Below are 12,078 nucleotides of genomic sequence, written 5' to 3'. Positions count from 1 at the left end.
GTGTTTGGAGGATATATACGTAGCACCCATGCCAATATATCCTCTAAACACCGGCATCACAGGCATTATCACTTAAATATACCAGGTCGGTGTCGGGACCATTTAGTGGTGGTGGTGGGGGACTGCTGTTGGGTGTCAAAATTATTCTCTCCAGTTACACAGTTCCAAACGCCTTTGAAAATTTGTATTGAGTAAATGTATTTAATGGTTTCTTTTCCTTTTGATAAGAGATAAAAATGTGATTAATTGAAGGTTATTTGTTTTTGTAAAAATCTAAATTGACACATTTTAAGGTTGTCAATAGATTTGGGGTGGGTTCGGAAGAATTTATTGGGGGGGGGGGGGTCCCCAGAAATTCTTGCGGAAAAAAATGGTGTCTGCAAGAAAAAGTATGATTAGCAAAACAACGTCAACCACCATATCTCCCCTGCTTTTGACTGAATCTTCATGGTGATCATGCATTCCCTCCAAGGAAGAATGATGAGTCCATATGGAAAAGGACCATTAATGTCACAGTGCTCTACTCAATGTGTCTGTCTCTTTGTAAGGTACAATCAGATTGTTTCTACAGTGATATCAATGTACAATCTTTCCATTTCCTCTTTAGTGGAGTCACTTTTACTCATAAACGTGATCTCGACACTACTGTTAATCAGTAATACTACGTAAGCCCCCAGTTCCCATAACCTTTGGCTTTTGATATGGAGATAATTCAGTGCAGTAATGTTTGCTGAGACAACAGATCATGTTAAGTGCACTTCAGAAATGCACACCCCAAACTCATATGCTTTGAGCCACAGTCAGTTCAAGTGTTGTATTATCACTATTACATTCTTTATTGAACACAACAGAAATCTGCCCCCAGCTATGTTGGACTGTCTGCAACATACCGCTGAAAAATCCTAACATATTCGGGGATAATGGTCTGTCAATGGTTGTTTTTTTCTTGACCAGTTCCAGCATTTACAGTGCATTCAGAAAGTATTCAGACACCTTGACTTTTTCCACATTCTGTTACGTTACAGTCTTATTGTATAATGTTTTAAATTGTCTCCCCCCCCCCCCCCCCCCCCCCCATCAATTGACACACAATACCCCATAATAGCAAAGCAAAATTAGCGTCTATATATATATATTTTGCAAATGTATAAAATACAGAAATTTTACATTAGTATTCAGACCCTTTACTCAGTACTTTTTCGAAGCCCCTTTGGCAGTGATTACAGCCTCAAGTCTTCTTGGGTATGATGCTACAAGATTGGCACACCTGTATTTGAGGGAGTTTTCCCATTCTTCTCTGCAGATCCTCTCAAGCTCTGTCAGGTTGGATGGGTAGCATCGCTGCACAGCATTTTTCGGGTCTCTCCAGAGATGTTCAATCGGGTTCAAGTCTGGGCCACTCAACGACATTCAGAGACTTGTCACGAAGCCACTCTTGCAATGTCTTGGCTGTGTGCTTAGGGTCGTTGTCCTGTTGGAACGTGAACTTCCGCCCCAGTCTGAGGTCCTGAGCGCTATGGAGCAGGTTTCCATCAAGGATCCCTCTGTACTTTGCCCTGTTCATCTTTCCCTCAATCCTGACTAGTCTACCTGTCCCTGCCATTGAAAAACATCCCCACAGCATGATGCTGTCAGCACCATGCTTCACCATAGGGATGGAATTGGCCAGGTGATGAGCGGTGCCTGGTTTCCTCCAGACGTGATGCTTGGCATTCAGGCCAAAGAGTTCAATCTTGGTTTCATCAGACCAGAGAATCTTGTTTCTCATGGTTTGAGAGTCCTTTAGATGCCTTTTAGCAAACTCCAAGCAGGCTGTTATAGTTGAAGTCAGAAGTTTACATACACCTTAGCCAAATACATTTAAACTCCGTTTTTCACAATTCCTGACATTTAATTCCAGTAAAAAAAATTTTTTATTATCTTTTATCTTTTATTTCTTTCATAACATTCAAAGTGGGTCAGATGTTGACATACACTCAATTAGTATTTGGTAGCATTGCCTTTCAATTGTTTAACTTGGGTCAAACGTTTCGGGTAGCCTTCAACAAGCTTCCCACAATAAGTTGGGTGAATTTTGGCCCATTCCTCCTGACAGAGCTGGTGTAACCGAGTCAGGTCTGTAGGCCTCCTTGCTCGCACACGCTTTTTCAGTTCTGCCCGCAAATTCTATATAGGACTGAGGTCAGGGCTTTGTGATGGCCACTCCAATACCTTGACTTTGTTTTCCTTAAGCCATTTTGCCACAACTTTGGAAGTATGCTTGGGGTCATTGTCCATTTGGAAGACCCATTTGCGACCAAGCTTTAACTTCCTGACTGATGTCTTGAGATGTTGCTTCAATATATCCACATAATTTTCCTCCCTCATGATGCCATTTATTTTGTAAAGTGCACCAGGCCCTCCTGCAGCAAAGCACCCCCACAACATGATGCTGCCACCCCAATGCTTCACGGTTGGGATGGTGTTCTACGGCTTGCAAGCGACATCCTTTTTCCTCCAAACATAACTATGGTAATTATGGCCAAACAGTTCTATTTTTGTTTCATCAGACCAGAGGACATTTCTCCAAAAAGTACGATCTTTGTGCAGTTGCAAACCGTAGTCTGGCTTTTTTATGGCTGTTTTGGAGCAGTGGCTTCTTCCTTGCTGAGCGGCCTTTCAGGTTTGGTCGATATAGAACTCGTTTTACTGTGGATATAGATACTTTTGTACCCGTTTCCTTCAGCATCTTCATAAGGTCCTTTGCTGTTGTTCTGGGATTGATTTGCACTTTTCGCACCAAAGTACGCACATCTCTAGGAGACAGAACGCGTCTCCTTCCTGAGCAGTATGATGGCTGCATGGTACCATGGTGTTTATACTTGCGTACTATTGTTTGCACAGATGAAAGTGGTACCTTCAGGCGTTTGGAAATTGCTCCCAAGGATGAACCAGACTTGTGGAGATCTACCATTTTTGGCTGTTTAAAAAAAAAAAAAATCCCATGATGTCAAGCAAAGAGTTACTGAGTTTGAAGGTAGGCCTTGAAATACATCCACAGGTACACCTCCAATTGACTCAAATAATGTCAATTAGCCAATCAGAAGCTTCTAAAGCCATGACATCATTTTCTGGAATTTTCCAAGCTGTTTAAAGGCACAGTCAACTTAGTGTATGTAAACTTCTGACCCACTGGAATTGTGATACAGTGAATTATAAGTGAAATAATCTGTCTGTAAACAATTGTTGGAAAAATTACTTGTATCATACACAAAGTAGATGTCCTAACCGACTTGCCAAAACTATAGTTTGTTAACAAGAAATGTGTGGAGTGGTTGAAAAACGAGTTTTAATGACTTCAACCTAAGTGTATGTAATCTTCCGACTTCAACTGTATGTGCCTTTTACTGAGTGGCTTTCGTCTGGTCACTCTACCATAAAGACCTGATTGGTGGAGTGTGGCAGAGATGGTTGTCCTTCTGATAGGTTCTCCCATTCCCACAGAGGAACTCTGGAGCGCCGTCAGAGTGACCATCGGGATCTTGGTCATCTCCCTGACCAAGGCCCTTCTCCCCCGATTGCCCAGTTTGGCCGTGTGGCCAGCTCTAGGAAGAGCCTGGGTGGTTCTAAACATATTTCACTTAAAAATGGAGGCCACTGTGTCCTTGGGGACCTTCAATGCTGCAGACATTTTTTGGCACCCTTCCCCAGATCTGTGCCTCAACACAATCCTGTCTCGGAGCTCTATAGAGAATTCCTTCGACCTCATGGCTTGTTTTTGCTCTGACATGCACTGTCAACTGTGGGACTACATATAGACAGATGTGTGCCTATCGAAATCATATCTAATCAATTGAATTTACCACAAGTGAACTCCAATCAAGTTGTAGAACCAAGGATAATCAATGCAAACAGGATGCACCTGAGCTCAATTTTGAGTATCACAGCAAAGGCTCTGAATACTTACGTAAATAAGGTATTTATTTTATTTAAAAACAAAACAAAAATTGCAAACATTTCTAAAAACCTGTTTTTGCTTTGTGTGTACATTGAGGATTTTTAAAATGTATTTAATCTATTAGAATAAGGCTGTAACGTAACAAAATGTGGAAAAAGTGAAGCGGTCTGAACATTTTCGTAATGCAAAGTAGTCCGTTCTGTATTATAGTCATGTGTGTCTGCTTTGATTACTCTCGCCTATAATCTGCAATCCATTCTGTACAGTTCTGATATTTGTCTAAATGAATAGTATGGTCTATAGTATATTCTGTTATAAACAGGTACCATATCAAAAACGTGTGACATTAAAGAAATATGTGTTATGGGCCATTGGCAATATGTAAATACACATTTATTTGTGAAAAAAAACAACTGTATTTGTGCTTGTTCATAATTTCATATAATAATACTTATTATTGTATTTTTTTTACTTTGGAACTGGAGAGATTTCATTAAACTGTATTTTCTGAGTCCTATGTCCCCGCTCTGCCTTCCTATCGGATGGAAGAACCATATAGGTTATGACTGAGTGATGCTGTCTGTCAGAAGGTCATAGACTCTTGGTCACCTGGAACGTCAAAGGACCAAAAATCCAGTAACCAGGTGACCCAATGGGGACGGAGGCCATATTTTCAACCCCCAACCACTCATCTCTATCTCTGACTGTAGCTTATTTTTGGTGTTCTTTCAGATGAATAACTGTGACTTTGCATCATGAATAGTATATTATTTTGAATGTAATTTAGAAAGGATGGGACCTTTTTGAATGTAATCTATTTTGGGATGGGAGGAGTGTCAATGATTTATTTTGTAAATATGAAAAAGCATAATAGATTTTTTTCATCCCTGTGCAGATAACGTTTTACCTGCTGTCTGAATGATGTCGCGTGAGAGTCCGAGTGTATGCGTGCATTTGTGTGTGTGTGTGTATACGTGTGTGTGATACCCCTGAGCTGCGGTGTGTATGTGTGTTTTTTCTCCCGACAGATTCAATCCCACTGCTTAAGTATTAGTCGATTCTATCAATCAATTCTATGCTTTGTGCATCATAAGAGTAGCTTCTCTGCAGTTAATGGAAATGCTCCTTGTAATACTGTGCATTTAATAAAGGTGGTATGTCTTACAATAAGTTGTCTCCTTTCAGAATGTCACTTTGAGTTATGCTTTACAATACCAATCTCATACGTTATGTTCTGTACATCTTATTCATAGAACCCTAAACTGATTGAATTACATCTGAGATTTGGGCCTCCTTGAGCAGCTGTTCAATTGTTAGCTAATCATATAACGGCTACAGGTATATGCCGATTTTTAATATCAAATCAATTTACATGATTTATTGCATGTAGGCTACCGACCTGCAGCAGAATTCAATACCGCGCTTCCAATCTCTCCTAGAATTGCTGTCAGAGGTCATTTGTCATTGTACCCCAGTAGCCACGAGATAATGGACTCATCTGATCAATGTACCTTATAACTCGCAATGATTTACTGCTCCAGTGCTGCCATCAGGGTTGCGTTAATTCAGGCACGCCATACCAAAACGTTTTGCAACAGAAAACGAGTATTCCTTATTAAACAAGTTCAGATATTCAGTCCATTTTATTAGGTTTGGTACCTAATGAACATAACCCAGCTTTCTGTTCTGCATCTGATAGGCAGAGTATCTGAACACTGTGTTGGGATGTCCATCTCTGTAAAATGTTGATTGATACTGTCACGGCTGTTGAAGGAGGAGGACCAAGGTGCAGCGTGGTGAGTGTACATTTGATTTATTTTCAAAAATGACGCCAACAAAACAACAAACGAGAAATCAAACCGTGAAGCTCAAAGGCTATGTGCCCTAAACAAAGTCAACTTCCCACAAAGAACGGTGGGGAAAAAAGCTACCTAAGTATGGTTCCCAATCAGAGACAATGATAGACAGCTGTCCCTGATTGAGAACCATACCCGGCCAAAACATAGAAATAGAAAATCATAGAAACACAAAACATAGAATGCCCACCCCAACTCACGGCCTGACCAAACCAAAATAGAGACATAAAAAGGATCTCTAAGGTCAGGGCTTGACAGATACTTGACATGTAAACCCGCCATTGCTTCTGGTGGCTATTTTATAGAACCAACCCTTGCAGTGTCGTGAAAGGCATCCCGAAGGGCAACTTAGGGATCTAAAAATAAACACACAGTTAAGTGTCAATGGCAGCTGGCCTGTAGCAAAGACCCTGATACACAGACAAACCAATACCAGTAATGCTTGCTGAGAAGGATGAAGTGGTCCCTAGGCCAAGGCCCCTATCCACAAGGCATCTCAGAACAGGTTCTCGGGGAATCCTGTTAACCTGTTTTAAGACAAAAGAATCCCAGCTCAGAGTAGGCTTTATAATGATCTTCAGGCAAACTCTGAGCTAGGAATAAAATCAACTCATACAAGTTTGTCAGCTGGTAATCACGACAGTTTGCAGTACCGCAAAGGAATGATGGTGACGACGCCATGACGCATATTTACAGTGTTGCAAATCATGGGGAATAACCAATCACGATGAGGCATTGCCATTCACCAGCTGTGAACTCTAGTCTATAGCACGCTTCAGAAAACCACTGTGAAAGTGAAGAGGTCTTCACGGATCAACCTGGACCCGATCCGTGACCCGAGTGGGTCCCCGATCCAGAATTCTAAATCATGTCACGGGTCTGGGTCGGATCTTATATGATTTTCACAGGTCTCAGGTATGTGTCATTTTAACTGACTTATCCGGAAGGACCCATACAGTTCCGAACGAAACTGCTGCAGGAGAGAAAAATAAAGAGAAATTGTACAATTTACTGTATGCTGCTGCTCTTTCTTTTCGAGAGTGGCGTGTGGCACGTGTAGCTTGTTGTTTGGGGAATAATAAGGCTATATCTAATCAATGGAAGATGGAATTAAAATGACGTAATTAAAAGGTAAAGGAGAAGGATAGGTTACAATGACCAAGAGCCAACAGGTATGCTGCTACTTAATATTCTGATTTATTTGTAACGGTGTTGGGCAAGAAAGCGCATCCAGCCTCAATTAGCCTAGCTAGCTAGCTAAACTAGCTTCTCCAGGTTTGATGCAGTCAAGACAGGTACGACGTAGTCATATTGCATGATAAGTAACCTAGCTATGGCAGCTGTCGGGGGCCATGCAAGATGGCGACGAGGGCAGCAGCATCCATGTGAACTGTGGGACAGTTATCGAGTACCACATTGATTTATTGAACCGCAAACTTATCTCCATTGCGAAAGGAATTTAACAATATGTCTTTTGAAGCAAAATCAAGAAGATCTGCCTGTTTAGTTGAGACCCAAAAAGGAACTTTCTCTGTGTACCTGTTGGCTAGCCAGCCAGGTTCACTAGCTAGATAGCTAAGTTACTGCCTTTAGCTAACTTTTTTTAGAGCAATTGTTTAGCTGTCTGGCGAGTGACGGTACTGCAAAGGCCATGACTATGTTTACACAAGAATCTCCATGATAAACATAGAGGAGCTTTAATGAGATAATTTGCCCCCAAGGACAACAATCAAGATTCAAGGCTACCTCGTTTATTTGTGACCAGTTTTGAACCCTAATGGGAAAGACTTCACTTGGAGCAATGCTAACAGAACTTTTCGTTTGCAGTTTCAGAAATATCACACCATTGAGCACCTTTATCTGATCATAAGATTATAGCCCTTAGTCTTGTTGGTTCTAAAGAAAAGAGTAACAATATTTGTGGTTACTGGAAATTGAATAATAATTTATTACTAAATTAATTATTCATTGACACTATTAAACCAGCTGCTAAGGAGATTCTTTGGGAAAAAGCAAATGGGTTATGTACAAAGATATACATTTTTAAGTTTAAAGTCAGAGAATTGGCAATAAAGCATAGTAAGACACTCTTGACGCCTATCCCAAATGGGAACTACAAATGTGGCTCATGCGCACAGTGCAATAGCGCTATAAAACCTCTTTCTTCAGACACCCACATACAGGTTGAAAAATCCCTGTTAGGGGTATCATCTCATGTAAGACCAAGGGAGTAATCTATCTCATCACCTGTTCATGTGGAAAAGCCTACAAAAGGAGGCTTACTGGTTATCCTGTCTAAAAACATTGACCCCTAGTGGTCTGAATATTGACTTTGATCTCAGGCCCTTCTTATGAACAAATCTTTATTTTATGAACAAGTCTTATAAATTTATATATTCTTTCTACAGCTTATTAGCGTACACCAAATATGTTCCCCCTGTTGATGATGCTCATTATACATTAAGGTTGAACCAAAAGATTACAGGTAACAAATATGAAATGAAATACAAAATAATTATGTGAAATTGAATGAAACAATAATGTATGTTGATGCTAATATGATGTACAATATTCAATGATGTTTCTATATGATAACAATAGCGTAATATATTTAATATGCCATAAAAAAATTGTTTAACAGTTTTACTAATTCATTTTAATTAACTTAATCATTATGACACACCCCTCACTATTTTCAATGGTTGCACTAATTGCACTGTTTGTCTACATAACCTGGTTCAAGTATTCATGACATTACCCTGAGGAAGGCACAGTGGTGCCGAAACGTTGGTAAATGCCCATTAAATTGCTGGAAGTTTATACATGGAGTATGCGACTTTCTTTATTTTGATAGAATTAAGCATAGCAAAACATTTTACTCAGCCAAGGAAGATAAAATAATGGAAAATCTGAATGATCTGCTCATAACAGCTAATCTTACAGTAGAAGAAGACATAACACTTAAAACCTGTTTGGGCTGAAGGGGCAGTATTGAGTAGCCAGATAAAAGGTGCCCATTTCAAACGGCCTCGTACTCAATTCTTGCTCGTACAATATGCATATTATATTACTATTGGATAGAAAACACTCTCTAGTTTCTAAAACCGTTTGAATTATATCTGTGAGTCAAACAGAACTCATTTGGCACAAACTTCCTGACCAGGAAGTGGAAAGTCTGAAATCGAGGCTCTGTTCTACTTCCTGCCTATAAATGGACATGATACGTATTAGTATACGTGCACTTCGTAGACCTTCCCCTGGATGTCAAGAGGCGGTGAGAGTAGAAATTGTGTGTTTATCTTGGTCTGAAGTGGAATACAAGCTCTTTGTATGACGTGTCCGCCCATTTCCTGTTTTCTGGAGAGCGCGAAGGGGGACCTGGATTTGCCTTCTGTTTAGCTGCCGTTATAGGCGACTAGTATCTCCGGCTTTGATTTTATTTGATACATGTCATCGTAAAGTATGTTTTTTCAATATAGTTTCATCAGATTATTGAAAATTTTTCTGGAGTTTTGCCGTGTTCCGTTCTCTTCCGTTTGTTGACATGGAGAGCTTTGTGCCACTTGGCTAGTGCGCTTGCTAATTCAAGAGGGAAAATTGACATTCTAAATCCAAACAACGATTGTTCTTGACAAAGGACACCTTGTCCAACATTCTGATGGAAGATCAGCAAAAGTAAGAAACATTTTATGATGCTATTTCATATATCTGTCGTGCATGTGAACTAGTCGCCGGCACCCAACTTTGGGGTACTCTAGCTATACCGAAGCTGGATGTCGTAATGAAGTTATTTTTTAGAATTCTAACACTGCGATTTCATTAAGAACTAATGGATCTATCATTTCCTATACAACATGTATTTTTTAGTTATGTTTATGAATAGCTATTTGGTCAGAATATGTCAGAAAAAGTGTCCGAAAAATATCGTTGCTGTTTAGACGTTGTGGGAAAAGTAGCTAAGATAGCAACATGTATAACCACTGATTTCAGCTCTAAATATGCACATTTTCGAACAAAACATAAGTGTATGTATAACCTGATGTTATAGGACTGTCATCTGATGAAGAATATCAAGGTTAGTCAAAAAATATATATCTTTTACTGGTTTGTTACGATTGCTAACTTTTGCTACTGGGAAATGGCTTGTCTTTCTGGCAATTGTGGTAAGCTAATATAACGCTATATTGTGTTTTCGCTGTAAAACACTTAATAAATCGGAAATATTGGCTGGAATCACAAGATGCCTGTCTTTCATTTGCTGTACACTATGTATTTTTCAGAAATGTTTTATGATGAGTAATTAGGTATTTGACGTTGGTGTCTAATTATTATGGCTGCTTTCGGTGCAATTTCTGATTGTAGCTGCAATGTAAACTATGATTTATACCTGAAATATGCACATTTTTCGAACAAAACAGATTTATTGTTGAACATGTTATAAGACTGTCATCTGATGAAGTTGTTTGTTGGTTAGTTTGGTTGGTTCTTGGTTAGTTAGATTGGTTTTGTTCATGCTAACTGTGCTGTGAAAAATGTCTGTCCTTTTTTTGTATTTGGTGGTGAGCTAACATAAATATACGTGCTGTTTTCGCTGTAAAACATTTAAAAAATCGGACATGTTGGCTGGATTCACAAGATGTGTACATTTCATTTGCTGTATTGGACTTGTTAATGTGTGAAAGTTAAATATTTAAAAAATATATATTTTGAATTTCGCGCCCTGCACTTGAGCTGGCTGTTGTCATATTGTGGGCGGCCTCGGGCTTGCAGCCATAAGAAGTTAATACATCTGCTGTAAATGCATGTTGACATGGCTAAATGTGCCTTTATAAGTTCAAGAGCCAAATGCCTGGAAGGTGAAAATACTACTTGTTACTTTTTTGCCTTAGTAAAAAGGAATCAGAAATGTAACTGTTCTGTTCAGTTCTTAAGATAAATGACAATCTTAACACTAATCCTGTAGAAATATCAGAGCAATGGAACTTATTTTTATGGTAATTTTGAAGAATTCAAATTTCGATCTCGAGGATTGTGATAGGTTTATTGAAAAGGTAAAGGGCTTTATTCCAACAATTTCAGAACAATTCAAATCGGACCGTGAGGAAGATATCTTGAGTTGTGAGGTCTCGCACAACTGAAGAAAAATATTCTGATTTTTTTCCCCCCTTGAAACTTTATCGGAAATGTTTAAATAATGTATGGATAGAAAGAAAATGCCTACCACAATGAAAATTATTATTACCGATTTTTCTCCACAATTTTGTGATATCCAATTGTTACAGTCTTGTCCCATAGCTGCAACTCCCGTACAGACTCGGGAGAGGCCAAGGTTGAGAGCCATGCATCCCCCGAAACACACACTGCTTCTTGACACATTGCTCGCTTAACCCGGAAGCCAGCCGCACCAATGTGCCAGAGGAAACACCGTACAACTGGCGACTGTGTCAGCGTGCATGCACCCGGCCCGCCACTGGAGTCGCTAGAGCACGATGGGCAAGGACATGCCGGACGGCCAAAACCTCCCCTAACCCAGACGACGCTGGGCCAATTGTGCGTTGCGTCATGGGTCTCCCGGGCCCGGCCGGCTGCGACACAGCCCGGGATTGAACCCGAATCTGTAGAGACGCCTCAAGCACTGAGGTACCTTAGACAGCTGCACCACTCGGGAGGCGCAGCGGTCTAAGACAGTACTGAGAGGTATGCGTCAAAGGTGTCCCCTTTCTCCAATTATTTTTTTGATTTTGGTGGAACTATTATCTTTGACTGTCCAGTTCAGACATTCAAGGGTTATCAACATAAAACAGCGAAATAAGAATAACTCTACTGGCTGATGACAAAGCATTGTTTCTTGGAGATACAGTTCAAACAGTTCAGTTTCAAAATGAGCAGGCGGTGCAGTTGATCAATTAAACTTCATTTGTCAAAGTCTGACATTTTATGTTTACAGTGCATTCGGAAAGTATTCAAACCTCTTCACTTTTTCCATATTTTGTTATTTTACAGCCTTATTCTAAAATTGATTAAAAAAACGTTTTCCTCATCAATCTACACACAACACCCCATAAAGACCAAAACAATCTTGTACACAGTATATACAAAAATAAGTGGACACCTCTTCAAATTAGTGGATTCGACTATTTCAGCCACACACATTGCTGACAGGTGTATAAAATCTAGCACACAGCCATGCAATCTCCATAGTCAAACATTGGCAGTAGTATGGCCCGTACTGAAGAGCTCAGTGATTTCAACATGGTACCGTCATAGGATGCCACCTTTCCAACA

This window comes from Salvelinus fontinalis, chromosome 21 (genome assembly GCF_029448725.1).
Source record: "Salvelinus fontinalis isolate EN_2023a chromosome 21, ASM2944872v1, whole genome shotgun sequence".
NCBI lineage: Eukaryota > Metazoa > Chordata > Actinopteri > Salmoniformes > Salmonidae > Salvelinus > Salvelinus fontinalis.
This window is presented reverse-complemented; position numbering follows the sequence as displayed.